Source organism: Clupea harengus, chromosome 3 (assembly GCF_900700415.2).
Source record: "Clupea harengus chromosome 3, Ch_v2.0.2, whole genome shotgun sequence".
NCBI lineage: Eukaryota > Metazoa > Chordata > Actinopteri > Clupeiformes > Clupeidae > Clupea > Clupea harengus.
In genome coordinates this window covers 22,609,809-22,632,997 of record NC_045154.1, presented here as the reverse complement: position 1 = coordinate 22,632,997, position 23,189 = coordinate 22,609,809, and the positions used below count along the sequence as shown (strand labels likewise).

General features: G+C 45.1%; 1 protein-coding gene across 17 annotated transcripts in view; it reads left to right on the top strand.

The window, feature by feature from the left end:
- nrcamb (neuronal cell adhesion molecule b) overlaps positions 1-23,189 on the top strand; it is a 68,484-nt gene that overhangs the window by 19,199 nt on the left and 26,096 nt on the right. For 16 of the 17 annotated variants that reach the window (XM_031564985.2, XM_031564977.2, XM_031564981.2 and 13 more), the window contains exon 2: positions 11,585-11,661. The gene's annotated coding sequence lies outside the window, so the exon portion shown is untranslated. Of the gene's footprint in view, positions 1-11,584; positions 11,662-13,155; positions 13,242-23,189 lie in introns of those variants that run through there. The other variant, XM_031564978.2, reaches the window with a different exon arrangement.

Here is a 23,189-nt window from a genome sequence, read left to right as displayed (position 1 = left end):
AGAGTCAGTCTGCCAGTTACCCATATCTCTGCTCTCCCTCTCATCAGATGGACTCTCACACCCAGTTAATGCCTTGACACCACAGCGTGGCGTCCGTTCGGGTTAGACCATTTTAAAGGAATCCACTAATATGAACATCCTGTAAATGTAACAGTCTGTAGCCCCCAGTGCAGTACTGATCAATAGTACTCCCATCGACTCAAACAGAGGGATTTACCCAACCAGGGTTTAGTTTAAACAACTGTGATCCCAAAACTACAAGCCCATTTGAAATAGACACAATATGTTGAGGATCGAATCATGCTACATCTCGAGGCCCCTGTTCCCAGTTGACGTCTATGTTAATGTAGTGGGGACTATTTGTAGTGTAGAGCCAATTGAGACTATATGGTGGCCCTGGTGGCAGCACGAGGTTGTTCTTTTTCTTTCCTTTATGAAGGAGCAATTAAAAATTAAACCAGAGCCACACACAGCTTGTTAACAGTCCCAGCCTGCTCCTCCAGCCGAAACAAGTGTGTCTGTTCTTCCCCCCTGCAACAAAGAGACGGTGGGGATGGAATCCTGAGCGCACGCGGGTACGCCCGCCTGCTGACAAAACGCATTGCGAAGACACGGGCGGCTGCAGTGAGGGGATTGCAGAGGGTAGGGGCGAACGGAGAGAGAGAGAGAGAGAGAGAGAGAGAGAGAGAGAGAGAGAGAGAGAGAGAGAGAGAGAGAGAGAGAGAGAGCCAGGTAAATGGATTCATTTCCAGGCGTTTCTAAAAATAGAATGGTTGGATGCTACTTCTCCTCCTTCAAACTTTTTGTCACTGGGCACAAAAAGTGTGCATAGGCTAAGATGGGACAGAACCCCATGGGATTACTGTCAGAGAATTTCTCTCATACAGACGCTTTTTTTCCTTTTCCATCGCTGCAGTCTGATCATAGAAATCTCTTCACAAAGACTTCTTGCCCACACTGCAAGGATGAGCATGTAGTATCTCTTTCCCGATCTCTCTTTCTCTCTCTCTCTGTGTGTTCATGCATGTGTTTGTGAATTATAGATGCTGTGTAAGTCTACTCTTGTAACAGGTGTGTGTCTCCAGTCGCCGTCTGTCTGTCAGAGGACTCTCTCTCTCTCTCTCCTCAGTTCCATAATTAAATGTTACAGTGGCCGCTTCTGCAATAACAGAACATTCTGCTCCATGGAGCAATGAAAGACACACATACACACACACACACACACACACACACACACACACACACACACACACACACACACACACACACACACTCCCACACACACACACACACAAACAGAGCTGCTGGTGTTGCTGACCAGCAGAGCAGAGGAGGGCGCTGACTGAGTGCTCGGGTGTCTGCTGGATGAAATCATCACATTGTCTCTGTGCCGTCACCTGGAGCCCCTCTCTCCTCTCTGCTCGCAGAGGAGGGCTGCAGAAGGCAGCTCTGTGTGGCACGGTGGTGCCGGTGGTGCCATGGGACAAGGGCAGACTGAATGTGCGCAGGGCACATGGCATGACTTGGCTCCTCCGGTGTTTTCCAGAGAGCCGGTGGAGGAGAGGGTTTCTGTCTTCTCTCTCCTCTCTCTCGTCTCCTCTCTTCTGACTACCCCCTCCCACACCTCACTCCCCTCCTCTGCACCCAGCAGGCATCAGCTGCCAACCCTGCAGCCCACCGATGCCACTTCACACACGCCCTCTCCATGCAGCAGGCAAGGGTGCCAGGTAACAAGGAACAGGAACATCACCAACCAGTCACGGAGTCTGACAAGCCTCTATTCTTCTCTCTCTCTCTCTCTCTTTCTCTCTCTCTCTCTCTCTCTCTCTTTCTCACACTGACCTACACACTCTATCTTTGTTTCGCTCTCTCTCATGTCTTCTCGCTCTCTCTCACACACACTCATATACACACAAACATTTCTTCTCTCCCTTTTTCTTTCTTCCATGAGGCTGCATGTGTGAAGTCTATTTTTGTCCTTGTGTGTGTGTGTGTGTGTGTGTGTGTGTGTGTGTGTGTGTGTGTGTGTGTGCGTGCGTGTGCGTGTGTGTTTGTCTGCATGGTGTGTTTGTGTCTCTGAATCCCTTGTCTGTGGACCTGGGGCGGTATGAGCAGTCTGGTGCTGTGAAATGCAGTACTCTGGATATGTGCTGATGACCTAAGCTTCCACCCAGCTATCTCTGTTGGCACAAATGAAATGAGTCCCTGTGTGTGTGTGTGTGTGTGTGTGTGTGTGTGTGTGTTGGGTGTTGGGAGCTGTTTACTTTCCGTTGCTATTTTTGTGTTTTTATAAGACCTCTCGGGACTATTTGGACATGACTAATAAATAGAAACAAAACCCCAAACAATCCTGCCACCAGAGTGTTTATGTAAATAATGCCGTAAGTGGCCTGTTTATACCATCACTCACAAAGGCTCGAGGCAGAGAAACTACAGCCAGCCACAGATTCTCCCCATACTGCAGGAGATGCCAACCACAACGTGTATTCAAACACGCCTCCGTATCTAATAGAATAAGTGCCAGTGCATTAGTGCCACAACTCCATAACGGGGGTAAATGTGCTCACCTCAACTCCTCTCTTCTTCATGCTCCAGTGATTGGCTGTCCTACATTAACAATGGTAGGCTAGGCTCTAGCATCAGGAGGATGTGCACTGACAGGTATGGTCAGCTGGCTCATGAAGGCTAGTGTGATATAATATATATATAGGTGTGGAACCAATGGTTGATGCCCAGGGAAGAAGTCTGGCACATTTACTTTTTTCCCTAGCTCTACCCTGAGGCTGTTTATTGATTCTACCAGCGGGGTCATAAGAATTCAGTGTCCCTTCCCTTTAACTCTTCTCCTCTAGCATGGCTCCTATATCTGTACAGGGGAGAGGAGCTCCTTCCCTTTAACTCTCCTCCTGTAGAGTAATTCTTGTCTCTGTACAGGGGAGAGGAGCTCCTTCCCTTTAACTCTCCTTCTGTAGCGTGGCTCCTGTCTCTGTACAGGGGAGAGGAGCTCCTTCCCTTTAACTCTCCTTCTGTAGCGTGGCTCCTGTCTCTGTACAGGGGAGAGGAGCTCCTTCCCTTTAACTCTCCTCCTGTAGCGTGGCTCCTGTCTCTGTACAGGGGAGAGGAGCTCCTTCCCTTTAACTCTCCTCCTGTAGCATGGCTCCTGTCTCTGTACAGGGGAGAGGAGGCCTGGCCTGTGGGCTGATAGTGTAATCTGAGGTGTGCACAGGGTGCCTCAGTGAGAGGTGTCAGAGTGCTGTGCGGGTGACACTCCTGTCTGAGGATAATGAACTGCAGCGTGGGCGAGATGCTTCATCGATTGCCACAAGAGTGTGTGTGTGTGTGTCTGTGTGTGTGTGTGTGTGTGTGTGTGTGTGTGTGTCTGTGTGTGTGTGTGTGTGTGTGTGTGTGTGTGTGTGCGTGTGTGTGTGTGTGTGTTGGAAAGTTTGAGCGATCGAGAGAGATAGATAGAGAGAGAATCTGTGTGTGAAAGAGAGTTGAAACAAAAGGGAGCTAAAGCAAGACAGATTAGCCAAGAGATAGAGCGAGATGAAGAATGTCACAGCGAATGAAAGTGGCCTATTACAAACACTGGTGCAGACCAAAGACCTCCATGTGTGGGCAGGAAAACACACACACACACACACACACACACACACACACACACACACACAGACACACAGACACACACACGCACAGATAACAAATGATCATTGAGCTCAATGCACACAATACATTAGAACCTTGTGAATATGCATTATGTGCACGCATACGTGAGATTCACAAAATGTCCTCTCAAAGCTTGATCTGTCCAATTCATCTCGCCATAAAAGGGAACCGTGCAGCAGATGTGGAATTTTGGCAATAGGTCTGTTGCAAGCTTGTGTAGATGGCCATTAGCAAACACAGAGAGATGGAGCTGATTTTCTCCTCCCATGGGGATTTTGGCTGCGGTAGATAGTGGATGCATTTCATTTCTAGAATGGGGGATTTCAGGAGGATCTGTGTTCTTATGTGTGCGCGTGTGTAGACTAGAATCCCAGATACCGTGGCAGTACATGGCAGAGCCCTGGCTGATGGTGACCTTATTTAAGGTTCAGTGCTAAGCTGATTCCATCCTGTCTGACTGGAGCTGTGAGCTGTGAATGTAGGGGGAGCTCATGCTCTCATACGGCCCCCAGTCATTCTCAGCCTCACACTTTCACTGCTTATCAACAGAGGAAGAGGCACTTTCACGCGGGGTCTCCTTTCACTGAAGTGACACGCTATCAGCTATCACCAGCAGGATACCAAGACATTTGTTTTCTGCTTGCTTTTTGTCTACTACAAGAAGTACTTCACTTCATGTTATCTATTCTATCTGTATCTTACAGTGTTTTACTGTGTGTGTGTGTGTGTGTGTGTGTGTGTGTGTGTGTGTGTGTGTGTGTGTGTTGACAGCAACGTGTGCTCTGCATGTGTTGCCCATGTCAGCTTCCAAAGAGACAAGTGCCCGATAGAGACGGTTAATTTCAAGCCTACTGTGAAAGTGACGTCTAACAGCAGAGCAGCATGTGCAGTCAGTTTGGTTCAGGCTGCCAGCAGGGTTTTGATAGGACGTTCTAGGAGCGGTTAGCCTTATTGTATTAAACAGGGGTAGAAGCATGGATGGCAGCCACCTTAGGGGAGTTGTCCTATTTGATCAAGTATTTACATAGTCTGCATCAACACGACAATCCAATAAAAATCTGTATTGCCTTCGGTGAAGGATGTTGCCTGTCTACACGTGCAGCTATGAGCTGCCCATTCACAGTGCTTAGCAACAAGTCTGGTGCCAGCCTTTACAAAAAAACAGCATATCTACAGTTTGCTTTCATCTCTGTTGTTACGATGGCACTGCAGGATGAGGAGCTGTTGAACCTTAAAATCCAGACTAAATTTCATGAAGGTAATTTCAACCCAGTAGTTCTATTTTTTGTAATGATAAATCAAAAGCGGATCACATGGATGGATAGTCAAAACTGGTAGAGGTTATTATCAGCAATGCATTAATTAAGCAAGGCATTATTAATTCAGAATGATCTTAGAATAATATTATTACCAGAGTCAAAGACACATCAAAGACACAAGCCCCTCTGTGAAGGGTGCGGCTGGGGCCATTGAAGTCTCTCATGGCATTAACATGTGAATGTGCATCTGACGTTTTTTGGCAAATCACCAGGTCTCTGAGGAGTAGGCTCCTGTTTATTTACCACTACATTAAAGGGACAGCTTTCAGAATGTCAACATGGCAGTGGGCAGAAATGCAAGCACCTGGGTACACAGAGGTGTATGCCATATTTCTTTTGTTCGGTTGAATTTTGTGTTCTTTTATGTGAAACAGAAATGACGAGAAGAATGCTCTGCACCAACGGAAGCCTGTGAAGTGCTTTAGCTTGTCCAGTGACCTTTGATGGAAAACGAACTGAGGCCGTTGTTGGATATCTTGTTAACTTGGCCCCTTTGAGTTGAGGTGAAATACGATGCAGGGCGGCTCAGGCTCTTAGCCCGCTGAAAGGCTGTGCTGTGGGTGGTATATCGGCTTCTCAAAAGAATACATGTGCTTTGAATGGTGTGGCACTTATCCCTGTCTCTCTCTTTTACTCTCTCTCTATCCTTCCTTCTCTTTCTCTCTCTCTCTCTCTTTCTTTTTTACCCCCTCTCTTTCTTTTACCCTTGCTCTTCCGTCTTTATTTGTTCTCCACTCTCCTGCTCTTCCTCCCCCACATCTCTTCCTCTCTCTCTCTTTCACCCTCTTCCTCTCCCTCTCCCTCTCTCTCTCTCTCTCTCTCTCTCTCTCGCTCTCTCTCTCTGTCTCTCTGGGCGTGTGACTCCCCCACACCACCATGGAAACGGAGGCGATCACTCTGGCCTGGGAGATGTTGCTGTGAAGGGAGTAGGGGTGGGCCCAGACCACTATTTAGACTGACAAAAAGCTGAGGGGTCGGTCTGACCCCCTCGTCCTCACTTTCAGCTCCCGGCGAAAACTCATGTAAATTTCTCCTTAAGCGCTGGATAATTGTTTTCACTTTACTCCGAGCCTGAGCCATATTCAAGCTGCCATGTCAAGGGTGTGTGTATGGAAGGGGGGTGGGGTGTCTCAAATTGCAAGATGTGGTTCTTAAACTGAGCCTACAAATCCCTGCTGAGGCATAGTGTTAATTTGAAGACATGCGTTTGATTGGCTATATTGATAAGTGCTCCCATACTCCCACTCAAATTAACCTATATTCAGCCCCAGTGAAGCCCTCAGAGCAAGTGAAACAGAGGCAAGCAAAAACAGATATATTGAATACTGGCTTTACTAAACTAAAATTACTAAACTTAAGCCTGTGACAAGCGTGCTGTTGGAATGTGTTTTTTCCTAGGGTCCTACTACATGAACTCAGTTATGCGTTTGGACTCAATAATGGGCTCGAGCAAACAGCCATGCTCAATGCATTAGCAGAACATTGATTGTTCAGCCAAATCAAAAGAGAGAATGCTTTTGAAGACTATGAATGATCATCCTTTAAAGAGATACTGCTAAGTGTGTGCACAAAGCTGTATCTAGTTTGTGGACCTTGACAACAAGACAACAGGAAAACAATCACCCCTCCATCGCTAACCCTGCTTAGTTGGTTTTCATGGGCAACAGTAAAGTATTTCAGGAGTTATGCCCCCATCGCCACCTACTCCAACGCCCTTGAGAGAATTCAATCTCTTATTCTCTCTTTCACTCTCAGCATTGCACCCCCCATTCAACTCTTTGAATAGAGAACCCCATCAGAGTCTCTCTTTCTGCCTCTCTCTCTGCCACACACACACACACACACACACACACACACACACACACACACACACACACACACACACACACACACACACACACACTCTCTCTAATGTGTCAGTCCCATATAGAGGGGCCTTGTGGATCTCAGCCTGAACTTTGTTGCAGTAGGAAAGTTGCCATTGAAGTATGTGGCTTTCATGGCCGCCCGCACAAAGCCCACAGAGGGTGGCTGTCCCGGCGCAGTGTGTGTGTGCGCAGTGTGTGTCTGAGATTGGAATGGCCCGTCGGGGAGCACCTAGTGTGTCAACTGAACAGAGCCACTGTGCTGAAATGATGGCCATTAGACCTGGTCAATCACGCCCCTCGCCCCCTCTATGAAATATGGGCTGCTCCATTCCTTTCACATTACAATCCATACCTCATAACAATCACTCATCACCGGGATTACTCATATTGGCCATTGTTTGGGAAAGTCACCAATAATCAGCTTTGCTGAAGCTAGATGAGGCGTGGAGATGTATGCATGCATTAGATTAATAAAGACTTTGATACACGTCACGGTGCGATAGGATCCTCTGCATTAGTGGTCAGTTGCTGTCAAAGATGAGCAATGGGGCCTTCAGGGTTCTGCGAGTCCCGTGGTGTTCTCACAAGCTCACGACCACATGTTCTGGTTCCACGGGGACTCGATGGCATGAAGCGGCATGCAACACTGGCCATGTAATGAAGTCATTGAGCATGTTCGCTCTGCGCACTGGCCACTGCGGTGCACTCAGTGGTCTGTGGCTTGTGCTTCCAGCCCAGCAGAGCACTATCAAGCTGCTCCAGAGGTGCAAAACCCAAAAGGGAAACGGAAATCTGGGAGAGAAAAAAACCAAAACAAAAGTTATAGGAGGCTAGTAGATCTCAGCTCAAATCATTGTCTTTGCCGATGGACAATGTGCATTGAGGGAGATTATGTTACATTTTCTGTGCTTTTGTGTAAAGGGTGTATTATTCCAGGCAAGTCAGAGAGAATAGTGACACTTTCAAAGGGGGAGCTCTGGCCATTGTTGTGCGGTGCAACCATAGCTAACGGACGTCAAAGGGCTTTTTCACATCAGTCTTTTCTAATGGTGGCAATAATACCAGCTAGAAGTCAGCAATAAACAAACTTCCTGTGCAGCGTATCAGCTGGATTGAATTCGTGGGCCATCTGTTGAGTGGGTTACTGAAGGTGGGTTACCGCTCCATTGGAGACTACTGTAGTGGTGGGTGTGTGGGAACGGAAGTCTTCTAAATGCTTAAGCCTGAGGCAGGTTCCAGAGTGTTTGAAAGGTACTTCCGACTGCAGACCGGATCTAGTGTCTACTAGCACAGCTGGGTACGAGTGTAAGTCAAAGTCCCACTGAAATTTGCAACTAGATTGCATAAAATCTACCAGTATTCCATTGGGTTAGACTGCTTGTGCATTTCAGAGAAGTGTGCCATGTGAAAAGTTGAGAAATGATTATATGACATTTTCACTTGGTTTTGTTGTTGTTTTGTTTTGCGTTGGGAAGAAAGAGTAAAAAAACAAAGACACATAACCATGATGCTGGAAACATGTAGGGTGTCTACCCGTGCACACATGATATGAGGAAATGTTTAACCCTTATTGTCCAGAGACAATAGGTTGTTTTAATCTCGCTGTGAGAGGGGAGCCCAGAGGGAGGGTCTGGGTGGAGCGGCCTGACTGGGTGTTTGTATGCCTGAATGAAACGACTACCCCGTCATACTGTCACAGGGCAGCGCGAATCACATCGTTAACTCCACAAAGTTAGATACCTAAGGGTCGTAAACATGTGGACCTAAAAACCTCGCTAAAAAAAAATCTTGGATACTTGGATACTGTTACGCTGCTTGCATCGAACTCCGGTAAGTTTTGTTATAGACGTAAAACATCGCAGTGCAGTTTGTAATACCTGTAGTCTGCTGTTTTGATGGAAGCTGGTAAAATGCCATGCTCTGGCAGGTGCACGCGCAAGCCGCTCGAGTCGTCTCTTCTGCCAAGAGGTCATAAGTTGCGTTCTTTAAGCGTCTCCTGCAAGTAAGGGTGAACTTATCAGAGAAGGCTATTACTCGTCTCGGGTCTACTTAATTAGTTTATATTTTATGATGCGTTTCTGCTTTAATTCCTGATCTTAGTCCCGGCTCAGTTCATTAATTGATATGCTTTAGTTGAAACTAATTAACATGTCTATTTTTCCATTAATGAGCGGGTGTTTTTCTTTTCTCTGGAACGGTCTTTGAAGCCAAGTGTTCTTTTATTTCACATGCGTGTAAAATTATCGCAGGAAGCCTTTTTAATTTAGCCTACTATAATACGCGCCTGTTTCATCCGATTTAAAATAATCTGTATCCTGCTATCCAGCATGTCATTGATGTGTGTTGTATTGAAATGTGCAGTATGGTTAAATGTGGACTATCTAGTGCAGTCCGGTAATATGATGAAGTCTGTGAACGTGAGAACATTTAAAAATCATTCTATTCTGATAATTCCGTGGGGACTCTGAGTCCATGCACACACTTCATAAAACATTTAGCCCCGTACGTGTGGCAACTCCGCATGCTGATAGAGACTCCGACCTCCACCAGCATCTCTGTCTGACTTATTGCCATGGTAGCAACTAGGGGCTTAGCCCAGTAGTTTGGTCCCCTTGAGAAAATTGGGCATTGGCGGCTTAGCGAGAGAAACAGCTGTTGCTAACAACCGCACGGATTGCGCGTTTACCTCTAATGAGGGATTTCATGAGAGAGAGCTGGCACTCAGAAAATACATCATAGCGTTACATACTCAGGTATATGTGTGGGGTGGTGCATACAATTTACCGTTGCCTGAAACCTAATGGCCACACAAAGAGTTTACAGTAAGAAGATGGCATGCAACCTATACATTAACCACCAAATGAATGAAAGCTTTATGACCTTCTTCAGCATAAATCATTCATACATGTCTATTCTCTCCTGAGTCTCAACCCATCCATTACTATGCACTCCATGGCTGGACTTTGATAACTGGTTTTCAAACAAACCAGGCACATCGTGTGCATCCATCGCTGCTTTATGTTTGCAAGAATACATGCCCTTTTCGATAAAAGCAAGCAAAGCTTTGTTAAACTCAGGTTAATACTATAGGAAAATCCTTCCCAGCGAAGATAAGACACAGCAAGTTCGGAGCCCTGCTCTTCATTTAACACGAGTCACATTTGATAGCTCCATTTCATCGTGTTTTACTCTCTCTGGGTGAAATCGTCGTGTTGATCTCTTTAGCTGTGGCCTCGGGCAACTAATTAGATGTCTGCTATGAAAGGTGGACTTGTGGTAAGGGGATAAAATGTCTGACTTGTAGCCTCTCTCCTTCACCCAACACAGAGAGCTGCTGATGCCATTTTGCTCAGCAGCACAAGGGCTGCATGCTGATCAGGGTTACAGATAAAGAGTGTGTAAATCTAAGTATCCATGCTGTGGTTTGTAATGTATGGCTTGTAGTTCCCAGATGAAACTCGCAGATATTGACGCTTGGACATGTTTTAAATTGCGATATTACTTTACGCTTTGTTTTTATGATAGAGGGAGGAAAGGACCTCTTGCTCAGGTGTGGAATTGGTTGTGTTTATCTGAGGCTTTTCCCTTCTCTTATTTACGCTGTTCCCTGAGGTTGGTAAGCCTCGCTGGAAGCACAAAAGATTGGCTACTTCAATCATTTCTTGCATCGATTTCACCTGGTGTCTCTGTGTGTATGGTGACACAGCCATTTTAGCGGGGAGCCTGTGAGAGCAGCAGTGAACAGCTTTTACTGATGTAGCAGGTTTTCCCTCGTAGACAAGGCTAGTCCCACAGGAGACCACACACACACACACACACACACACACACACACACACACACACACACACACACACACACACACACACACACACACACACACACACATACACACACAGACACACACACAGACACAGACACACACACACACCTTTTCCACACATTTTTTCTACCATAGATTGCCACAATGCCTGGTATGTCAGGTTGAATTACTGGTCCATGTATCAAAAGCATTCTTTGGTCAGTTTTTCCTCGCTCACTATATGTCAGTGCCTGATTAAAGTGCCATGGATAGTGGTTTAGCATAGATTATACAGCTTGAAATATGGATCGTGTGGAAATTCCCTGATGGAATGGATGGTATCTGAATAGTTAAGAGGGGGGCTTTTGACAGGGGATTTGCCTGAATCAGAGCAAAGTCACTATGCATGCAGAACATACCTCATGCGGCATCCTGAAGCGTTACGTTCATCTTGAGAAACAAATGTCAATGCCATGGCAAAAACACGTTGTGCGTGTTCATACATTTCAGGGTTCATTTATTCCTTGTGTACCCCTGATAGTTGTCGTTGATTGTTATGAGAGCTGGGATGGAATATTACACAGCTCACTTATGCTTTATTTTTACAAACCAAAAAGAAGCACTTTGTATCATTCACCAAAAACCTCCTACAACATCTAATGGTTTTGTCCCACAACAAGCTAATTTGAACAATGCTGAAGTCACGTGTGTTTGATCATAGTGCATAGTCATCTGGTAGGCTTTCTATATAAAATCACTTAAAAAGTCAGGTATTTCAATGTGTCTTATAAATGTAGATTAAAAAAATGTACCCTATCTCTCGACTATTTTAATTGTTGATGTCGTACTATCCCTAATGTGCTTCATAGTCTCTATGTTATAACAAAACGTATCTAAATCTTACCTCTGTGCTGTTGTATTTGTGTTTTAGGTAGCCGTGTCCAGCTCAGAGGTCAAGTGGAGGACAAGCAGTGGAAGACAGGTGTGGAAACTAGATCTGCTCCTGAGGTAAGCTAGTGGATCAGTGTTGCTGACTGACCTCTAAACCTGTTCGCCTTGGAGCCACTATAGCATAGGCTACGATGGGGATTTTCATACATCAGGTGTATGAAAGCAATCAAGCAATGCTTTTACAATAGTTCTCCATTTTTGGTCTTCAAGTCATTCAGTTCAAGCATGTAAAAAGGCATGTTGAGTCTGAATGAAAACCACTCATCTCTAAGATTTTTTTAGTGGGTTACCATTCCCCATGACATTAGCATAGCACGTAAATGGAATGGAATTTACAAAACTTCCCTGTGTGATTTCACGCATGAGGAATTAATACTTTCACATGAAAATGAATTGATACTCCCTGGACAAAAACTCCTCTTTCTCCCTCCTAGTTACCAGTGCTGTATTTAAAAAAAAACTGTCAAGGTTCTGAGCCTCTCAGGCTCTGGGTCCCTCTGCTATCATTTCACGGAGCATCACTGCCTGTGCGTTCTGTACAAAGTTTTGGGGTTCACATAGTTGTGTATTCTAAAGATATTCCAATGATATGATAAACAGTATGTCCATTTTCATATGATGGGACGAGCCTCACACTGACACTTGGCCCAGTCCATGGACCCTATTTTCATTAACAGGCAATGAGCAAAGCAACAAGCAATGAACAAAGTCCATCGTGTACAAGCTAAAGCTATTGTGTGGTGTGTGGCAGCATTGTGCTGACCCACCCTTGTTTGCACTTAGGATTTTGCTCATGGTATTGATTTTGAAAATGATTTTGCCAAGTTATTAAGTTAGCGTTAGTTCACGAGCGACAGACTTCGCTCGTTGCCAGTTTCCCGTCGATGAAATTAGAGCATAAAGACGCTGTGAAAATATTGCTTTTTTTCAGAGAATTTCCCAGGCCTGGATCGAAATGTAGTAAAGCAATTGACAGTCTCAGGACTATGAGACTTTAAACTCTTTTATTTCCCCCTCATGGTGGGCTCTGCGCATGGTGCTCAATACTGCTGTACAGACTGGCTGAGTCCACACTTTTGAGAGAAAAGGGAGAGAGAGAGAGAGAAAGAGAGAGAGAGGGGGGAGACAAAAGAGAAAGAGAGAGGGATGGAGAGAAATGTTAGTGGGTAGGGTCTGCAGTCTGATGCGGCAGTTTAATAAACATTCAGGTGGAAAGGCTTTGTTCGTTCCCACATTCAGAGTTGGTCACAGTAGAACCGCCCCCAGAGTTGATGTTTACCTCAGGAGCCTTTTTTCAAAGTCTTTGTGTGTGTTTTGAGCTCAGCTGTTGGTTGAGGTTTGTGTATGTGTGTTTTGTTAATGATAGGGAGGTTGGCCCAGAGTTTCATGGGACAGTGATCCTACAAAGCTAGAGATAAAAGCATTAGTCAAATACATGAATTGATTTACTTATTCATTTACTTATAGAACAAATGAACTGTGTTTTATTTGGGGTGAAGGTGTGATGTTGAATTGGTATTGGAACTCTTTGTTGTTAAAATTTTTCATTTTGACTGCTGATTTCTTTCAGGCTTATTCTTTAAAGTGGATTTGCTCTAGTAAGGTCACATCACACTGGAAATTCCATTCAAAAATCAGTGAGTTGCAATGACTTGTTTTTAATGGTTTTAACAGAAGTAATTCTTTGTGGATTTAAACTTGAAAATAGACAACATTTCATACAGTGCCTCAATCACTCTTTGGCCCTCATGCACTTACTCAAAGTCATTTCCCCCCCCAATGTGATTTTAAGCTTGAAAGACTCCGTTCAGCCAACACCAAAAATACAGCGCACTCAAAGTCAGACTTCAATTTACATAATCAACACAAGGAGCCAGCAAATTCATATTGACCTTTTCCATGCTCTCTTGGCTGCTTGCTTTTCTCCATGAGCCCCTTAAGAGGGAAGTCTCGTTGATAAAGCATACGCCTGGAATACGCATGAGCGGGCGTGTAACCCGGCGAGTTCTATAGCGTAGCTTCCTTGCAGAGTGGATTAGCCGTAGCCGGGTGCGGAGGCAGGTTGCTCTCGGCAGGTGAGAAGGCAATATGATTACCCCAGTATGTGTGGGATCAGCCGTCACACGAACAAACACAAAGCTAGCAGATGGAACGTTAGCTTCATGCAGTCCCTTCTCTCCCCCCCCCCCCCCCTCAAAAGGGTTAAGGCATGGATGAATGGATGGAAAGATGGTGGCGAGGTTCGGCTGAGGCTTTGATATGGTCTCTCTCCTCTGAAGAGGCTAGGAGTTATGGAGGGGGAAAGCCACCCACCTCGATGGGGAAGCTGTGCCAGACGCCCCTCTCTGGGCTCCCAGGGCTGGCTGGTGGCTGGGCGGTACAGTTGGCTTTAATGAACCACCGAACAGATGGAGAGATGTGGCCAAGGGATGCCGGTTCGCATTGGGAGTCTCATGTCTTTCCCTTCTTTCTTTCTCTCTCTCTCTCTCACTCTCTCTCTCACTCTCTCTCTCACTCACTCTCTCTCTCTCTCACTCTCTCTCTCACACTCTCTGTCACAGCCTGCATGTTTCTCACAGTGTCTTTTTTCACTATTAGTCATCTGTCCGCCAATACATCCAGCAGTCACTGTCCCTCATTGTGTCTTTATGCCTGTCCACAACCTCACAACCAAATGAAACAAGCCTTATGGGACTGTGAGAGGCACCATAACATCACAAGTAATCGCAACAAGTCTCGGAACGAATCCGATTTGGCAGCGTATTGACACATTCGACGGAATATATGGTCCGCTTCTCAATTCACGGCCTCTCTCCGCTGTCTATTTGTAAACAGCGTGGAGAGGACTGGGGTGATTGATATGGTCATTAATCTCGAGTCACGGTCGAAGGCCAAGTCGGCTCTTTCAGTCTGAATTTTAATGGCGGTATGAAAGTCTCCTTGTCCACACCTGGATTTGCAGAGGAGCTCTCTGGAGCTGGATGCACCGAGGCGATGCCTGGAGCTGTCAGTCTCACACAGTGCAACAACTGAATGCATAGGTTCTTGTATGACATACCCAGTACATAATGTATTTGCCATATGGTTTAAACTGATAAAATCTGATGATCTGAAAGAAAGATAATTTAAGCTAAATGTATATGTCCCTTAATGCATCCTAATGCATTAACAGCCTTTGAATTGGACTGTTTGCTTTTTACACGCGCTCCACTTGCACGAAGGGTTTGAGATGGCTGAGTGTGCCTTCTATCTCATGCTTGAATTGCTGGCTTTAAAATTATATCTGGGTTGGCCTGGCTAACATTAATACTAGGCCATGGAGTCAGTGTGCTGGCTGTCTCCATCCCTGTATGCCCTGTTGAACACTCAGGCTGAACACTCAGGCTTTAGTAAGTGAGTCTGACTAGTGCACAGCGGCTGGCCTTAGACTGAGGGTGCTAGATGACCCCATTCCCTGTCGCCGCGAAAAACCCAAATCTGTCCAGCTGTGCTGCTGACCTCTATTATAGGGCATGGCTGGAAGATTATGGCATGGAGGCCATTATGGGTTGATGCCGCCATTAGCAAACATTTCAACGCTCTTCTGCATTTGCCGGCCATTTGCTCATCACGCTAGTGTGCAAACATTTGTACAGTGCTGTAGGTTAGGGGAGTCAACACAGCGCACTGTGATTTTCGGACACTTGTGTTTAAGTGCTCAACTCTGTTGCACAACACATGTCAAGCCTACTTACGGTCTGGCTTCATTGAAATGAACAAATGTAGAATCTACATGTAATCCTTTTTTTCATTTTGATGAATCAGGTTTGCACAAGGACATTTAATAAGACATCCAATAACAGTGTGAGACTACATACACCATATTGTACTGTACATGTCATTGTATCGTACAAACATTGATGCGTGGACAGTGCACTGCGCGCCGTGTTCCATTCCACTGACCATTGCTCCAGAGACCTTAATTTACTGAGCCCACACATTCACCAGAGAGCCTTCCAGTGAACTCTTCATGGACTCTGCGATGGTTTGGACTGTCAGTGAGCTGTGCAGAGAGGTAGGTAGGCACACTACTTAATGGACAGACAGTGGTCAGTGAGCTGTGCAGGGGGGTAGGTAGGCGCACTACTTAATGGACAGACAGTGGTCAGTGAGCTCTGGCATTCAAGTTCTTTGTTCCACAATCCATCAGATATTTGACAGCTATGTGCTGAGAGGGTTGCCGTGTGTGTTGCCGTAGGAACAGCTTAAATACTGACAGAACGCATGAAGTTAATGTAAGAAGACTGAAATGAGCTTGACTTATTATTATCACTTTATTATCATCTTTGTGCCTTTATCTCATGTTCATTATCATCATTTGATCTACTCAAGTCTGATAACAATCACTAATCAATTTAAACCCTTGTTATTTTGAGGCTAATAAGATTTATTACTTCAAAGTAGTCTGGAAATTAGCCCCTAAGCAAACGGGGGGTGAGATTCTGGAGTATGTGGAACTTTTTTGCAATTCAAATGATAGTTTACTCAGGTCTGTCTTGAAAGGATTGTTACTTTCTGTGGACTGTTTGTAGTGATTAGCATATGAACAGCAGAATTGTCATTCATCCAGTTGAGAAGTAAACAGGGCTTTGCTTAGGCAAATGTAATCGCAGATCAACCAAAAACAATTTCCTTATTTCGACGTTTTACTATCACCAGATTTACGTGCTCAGTCCCACCTTGATGTCCACATGAAAGATTATTGAAACCAAGATACATATAATAAGAATGAAGTATATACGTGTAAATCACACCAAATAGCATTGCCTGTTTTTATACACATTGCTGTAAGGTCATCACAATTTCATTAAGCCTGGTGGTTACTCCAAAGAAAACCTGGGGGGTTCTTGTTTTTCTCCTTGCCTGCATGCTGGCGGGATGATGCCACGAGGAGGTCAGGGCTGATCCCGTGCCCCGCCTTCCCTCGCGGCCCCTGCAACAAAAGCCCTGATTTGATTTTCTCACACTTTGAAAGACGCATTGTTTGTCGTCTCTCTGTCTAGAATTGGATGGCCGGTGCTTTTGGTGAGCAGTAAAGGGGAAATAATTAGTATTCACCTGCTGTGGCTGAATGGGGAAGGAAGGAGTGGAGTGCAGTGAGTTGCCCAGTTACATCGCAACTTCCTTGTGTGCAGTTTACTGTTTTGCTGTGTGCACTACTTGTTTGTGTAGGCGACCATCCTACTGTGACCACAAGTCTTGTAGCATAAGGGTCTTATCATTCTTCAAGAATCGTGATTTGCACATTTTAATCAAAATGTTGTCAGCTCAGCTCATCTCAAATATTCACCCTATAGAAGCAAAAAAGACACACGAAAGAAAAAAAAGAGACGTGTAAAAACTGTCACTAACTACCTACCCACCCACCTGCTCACGAGTAATACTATTTAATTCCCCCCTCCCCCCCCCCCCCCCCTCACTGGGCTCAGGCAGGGAACCTGATTTGTCCTCCGTGGCCGACACAATGGAAACAAAGTGGGGCTGGGAGGAGGGCAGTGTTACAGTGTTACATATAGACCTGCTCTTGGCCGGACTAGAGCCTGCCCAGCACAATGGAGGGTTTTGAGGAGGAGCACGGCCCTCGCGAAACCTCTCTGATTGCGTTTCCTGGGACCGGGGTGGTGTACTGTTCACTTGATTGTGGGCGAGTGGAGTGGGGTCTCGGGGCAGGGGGGGGCAGGGGGGGCAGGGGGGTGCAGGGGACCTCCTCCAATGCTACCTCCTTTTTGAAGAGCGCAGGTGGAGCTGTGAGACAGGCGTAGAAAGGCTTTTGTGTGAGGCCTGTGAATGCCGCAGTGCTGGGGACTTCACAACAAAACTCTGTCTACACGGCAGCCGCCTCCCCCACCCTCCATCCTCCACCCTCCACCTTACTCGCCCACCCCCCATCCACCCAATCTAGCCCACCCTCAAGGAAACGTTCTCACAGAACTTTCTCACAGAGATTGTTTTTTTGTGGAAGTAGTTGTCGAGGGGTTTGCCACATCATTCTCCAGTCCACTTGATGCACATATTGGTCACGGCAAGCTAAGGCGCTCAGCAGGTGATCAGGAAACTCAATAGCATTGAGCATAGTGGTTTTCATAAAGGTGCTGTGAAAAGTTATTGACCACAAAATGATACAAACTGAACATACATACTGCTTGTTTTGTGACCTGACATTTGCCACCAATCATGAAAAGCTTTTCTCTGTAACCCAGGTGACCGGCAGAGCCATGTGTGCCTGTGTGAGTGAGTCATCACTTTGAATTTTCTAGCTTTTAGCGTGTGGCCCAGGTGCGGGCTCCTCTCTCGTGTCACTTGAGCGCTGTTTTTTCAACACCTGCGCCATGTCGCTTTCATTATGCAAAGAAGGAGGACAGCCTGCCACTTCCGATGGCTGATTTTGTGTGTCTTAATACATGCGCCAAACTACTACTGCGATTTTGTGCATGTAACCTGTCCATAAGGCTTGGAAAGTGCCTAACCTATGTATCCAATATATTTTATAATTTGTTTAGTCAAATCGTGTTTCTTGCACATTTTGAATTGCACGACACAACCTACATATCAGCAGCGATATTCTGTTGGTTGGGTGTCTAGTAATCCATGCCTTTAGGAGGACGGTGCTCAGCATAAATTAATTAAATCAGCAGGCAGTACGCTGAAAAGTCTGTGTAAGTTTATTTTATTTTTTTGAGAGAGAGAGTCGTATTGTAGTCAGATGGGAATGAGGAAACTTCTGCAGCCGGGAGACTCACCGGTGGCACAATGGCGAGGCCAGATTGCCGAAAGGCCCAGTGCTGACCATCAGCACATCCCAAAGCCCAGGACACAATGGCCATTGATTTAGGATGGTACTGGAGTGACCTGGCCAATGGCGCTGGATGACCTCACATGTTTGCATGAAAGGGCTTAGTGACAGATCAGATATTTTGACCGTGAGGTTAACTGTATGTCTCCTCTCAGGCTGCCATCCCTTACAATAACATCCTGATGCCAGGAGGGGCGAAGGGGGGCATTCAGAAACAAAGCATCCCATATCACTGTGTTTCAAACCCCCATTAGTACTTTAAGAGTTTCATTTAGGTCAAATCTAAGTTTTTAAACACTCTGAAGAGAAACTCATTTGATTCTCGCTCTTGTTGAGAGATTTAGGAGTGAAATAAGCTGCTTTCATCAAGCCGTCCTTTCCTTGTGATTAAGTTAACAAAATTCTTAACAGGAGATTGTCGCCTTTTTTTCTCTCCCCCCTCTGAGAAACCAGAGATTAGCTGAATCTTTCTTCTCGCAAGCTTTCTTGTGGAGTGGGGGAAGGGTCTATCACCTTTTTGTCTTTCTTCTTGCCATGCTCATTTTTGTGATGAAAAGGTCGTCATGACAGAAGAAATGGATTTCTGCAAAAAGACCCATTACCATGGTTACCAAGTGGTCTTGGAAGTAGCACAGCTTCTCATGACTAATTCTCAAAAGGCATCACAGACTAATTTGCTAAAAGTGTCTCCTGAGGCCAGGGGATGGAAGTGCATTCAAATTCAAGAATTCCTGTGGTAAGTATTAATATATATAACAATGAAGTGCAAAAAATAAGTAGCCTACTCAATGCAGCAGGCATAAAGAGCTGTGACCTGTGTTGTCAAGTAGTATGAAATACAACTGTCAGACATTTCTGACTTACGCAGGAGACTTATTCCACAGGGGACTTGTTGGACATTCTTTAGGCTGCATGGCCTTGTATGTTCATGATAATGAAGAGGCCTCTGATCATCATGAGAATGGGCCATCATTAGCATACTCATGCACCCACACTCGCTAAGACATCGGATTAGGTGCAACGACATTCAAAAGTCCTGCGTATAGCTTCACATGATACGCCCCCGGTGAAGAAGTAGTAGTAGTGATATTGTGGACTACTGTGATAGCATCCACTCAGTGAATTCTTATGGGACGTTTCGTCAAGGAAGGGTCAAGTTCAACACTCCAGTCTCAGTCTGCCCTGCATCTCCTGTTAATGACTTTTAAAACTGATTGAGCTAATCCGGCCCTTTGATGTAGTGCTCGGCGAGTCAGGAGTCAGAGAAGGGCCAGCCAGGGAACTCTCCTTGATTACATTTGGTGATAACAAGATCACGAGAGGAAATGAGGGGAGACTTTAGTTGTAAAGTTGGCTACAAACAGAAAGAAAAAGGACGGGCTCTTAAGCACGTCATATTAAAAAAGACTGGCCAACATTCTCACCTTTAGTACAGGACAGATCTGTATGCACCTGTTACTTTGAGCTGCTGCAATTCATGCATTATGTTGTATTTATTTCCTAAATTGTATTTATCCTTCTCCTTATTTTCTTAAATAGCATATATTTACTCTGTAAAATCAGCAGTTCATCAATAATATTATGCTTTATTTATTCAATATCCATTCCTACTTTTAATTATTCACACCGGCTGTTATATTTTTTTGTATGCGCATCATGAGTGGTGCTATGCTGGTCTCATGGCAGCAAGTTCACGATAAGATGACAGCGATTTACAGCTATTTTCCAGTTCACGCTGCGGAGTATTAGTTCAGCTCTTGAGAGGCACCTTAATACAGCAGTGAGCTCGTCAGATGAATGCTAAAGAGAGCGCGCGCCTCTGAAATATCTTGAAAACCATTAGCATGAGCGTGGCTGCGAGTCAGGGAATGTGGTTTTGTTTGTGAGGGTGGGGATGGGGCTTAGTGAATGTCAATGTGTTTTCCTTAGAGGGAAGGGCTGTTGACTATGTGGGAAACATCAAATTAACCTCGCCTCCCCATTATCTAGCTAAATGGGGCAAAGGCAGAGAAGACACTGCCCACTGAAAGGTTTATTCCATTTTAAACACTGAAAAATGGAAATAAATCCACTGTTTTTGCGGTGCGGCCTTAGGAAGTTTGCCAACGCTACTGTTTCAAGGGAGTGTTTCTTTTAAAAGGAGCTGCTGCTACCAGTGTTCAGGGGAGCAACCCAGCTGACAGTGAGCAAAACAGGTTGGCTTGATAAGCAAATGAAAAGATGGGCGGTGGGGGGTCGGGGTACTGTGTGTCATACTGTCCCCCTGAAAAGAGACAGCTTGTTTTGAGCCAGGGGCACTCCATGAGCGACAGGGCCTCAATTCATATGTTAACCACTCCAATTATTTGCATACCAATGCCTCCCTCCCAATTATAAAATCTAATGAGAGGATTATGGGAAACGTATGCTTTGACCACTTGATGGAATGCCATTGTGTGGCTGCTATCAGAGATAAGGGGACCAGGAGAGGAGATCACGTTAATATAAATCCTCAAATGTCTGATTTAAAATTTCACATTGAATCATGTATCATTGTCTGTATCTTAAGGAAAGTATATAAAATATTCCATGCTTTCCACAGTACTGTATGTTTCATCAGAGGGTTCATATAAACACTAGAATTTGGATTTGGGCCAATAGTGAGTTATCCTCCACTCCAGGCCTGGGGTTGTAGCCAGTATTCAGGCTGCTGTTCTTGGGCTCTGCGCCGCTGGAGCCCACCCCGGACCCTGGCCTTAAGACCCCACAGCTCAGCCTTTGGCCCTCATGCATGCAGACAGTCAGAACATGATTCTTTGGTGGAGCACTATTTTACTATGCATCCACTGGGAAAGGCTGTTTTCAACTAGTGATTTACACTGCAGTTGTAGTGCTGTTTTAAAGTGAAGAGCTGACATCCCAGCACATATATTTTACTTCATAATTTCCTTTGCCGCAGCATTAATCAGCTGACTTGGCCTCCTACTGTTTAATTCACCACACACGAGGCATTGATTACATTTACGTACGTTCAACCATGTTGATTGCGGATGTTCATTAGGATTTTTGCATAAGATTATTCTTGCCTAAGGGTATCACTTGTAACAAGATGCAGGGTTATTCTAGTTTACCTGCCTCTTTTCGATCTCTACGTTACATCTGTGCGATTATACTTTAGTTAGTTGTCCACCTTGTACATTTTCATTCTCTTAATGATGGAATACTTAGGTCAATGTTAAACTAGTTACCTTCACATTAACCGCTTCAGTTTTATAGGTTGTAATGATAAATAATAAATCGTTGAAATGAAGGTGTACCATATCATTTTATTGACTAGACAGACAAAATGTTAGCATTTTGTTCAGCATAACTCAAGGCAATGCATTAAAGTCCATGGCTGTAAAAAATCTGTTATGGCTGGAGGAGAAATCAATGTGGGAATTAAACAGGCCCATCTAATTGTTTAGCAGGCTGCTACAGCCTGTATATCCTAAAGCTCTGAGGTACTCATTTAGAGAGGCTGAGGATGAGCTATATTTCTTTCTTGTTAGCTCACAACAACCAGAGCGGTTGGTGACACAATCCAAGAACAGAACCTCACAGTCTCAGATGGCTAGCTGAAAATTAGCCCAGTGTGTTTTCTCAGGCCGAAAGACGTCAAGGCCGACTGTGAGCACATGTCGGCCTGGTAATTTGGTGCCTGGGGCAAGTGATGCTACCCTTCCCCAGAGAGAGTCTCTGGCCACAAGGCTTTTGCTCAGGGATAGCTCTAAATGAGCCAAGTGCTACAAAATATACGTGGAGTCTCTGAGGAGTAAGGGAGCGAGAAAGATGAATAGATGGATGGAGAGGGAGAGACAGAGAGAGAGGAAGAGAGGGAGAGAGAACCCATGAATATAGTGCCCTGGGGTCATATACTGCTTATAAGGAGCAGAAGTCAATCTAAATATGGAGCCTTCTTGTACTGCCTGATACTTATTAAAAGCAAACATCTCGCGCTGTTCTAACTTTTGACTCAATCGAATTGGATGTCATAAAAAGGCAAATGAAATTCTAATGTAACGTGCAGATAATGGCCTGTCTCACTCAGCATGGGGTAAAGATTCGGCTTTGACATTTTAATAGCCTTAGTGGAACGTGGGGAAGCCTGGGGTAGCCATTAACGCAAGGAGGGAAAACGGGTCACTCTGTAGCCCCTCATGAACAAAAATGACTATTTCTGCCATAGTGCTCCTCCGCATCCGCAAAGACTGTTGAGACTGCACCATCATTGCCATTATTGAAATGATGTTGAACGAATCGCTGTGTTGTAACCTGACATATTAGCAAGGTGCCAGTCTTGTTTTGAGAGAGAAACCGTGTTGCTCAGGATGTAATTATGTCTTGAGAGACTGGGAGATTGCATTCCGTGCCTCTGTTGTTCTTGGTATAATGAATGTGTCAGTGCAAACTTGTAAATTGATGGATTACGTGAACGTGAAAGCCTTAGATCAATGGAGCTGTCTGCATCACGTAGGGTAATTTGATAGCACCTCCACCCCCCCACCCCCGTGCTCTTGTACTCTGAAAAACTGCCTCTGCTGGTAAAAAAAAAAATCACTTCATGTGAGACCCTGCTTTTCTACAGGAAGGAGAGATTAATAAGGGATAGCTTTAAAGTGGCCCGCTAATGGCTGAAAACGTTGAGCAGTGTAAATGCTTTCCTCATTACCAGTCCAAAACTTCTCTCTCCACACTTCTCCTTTCTCAGGCTCTGACATCTGAACAAATTGAA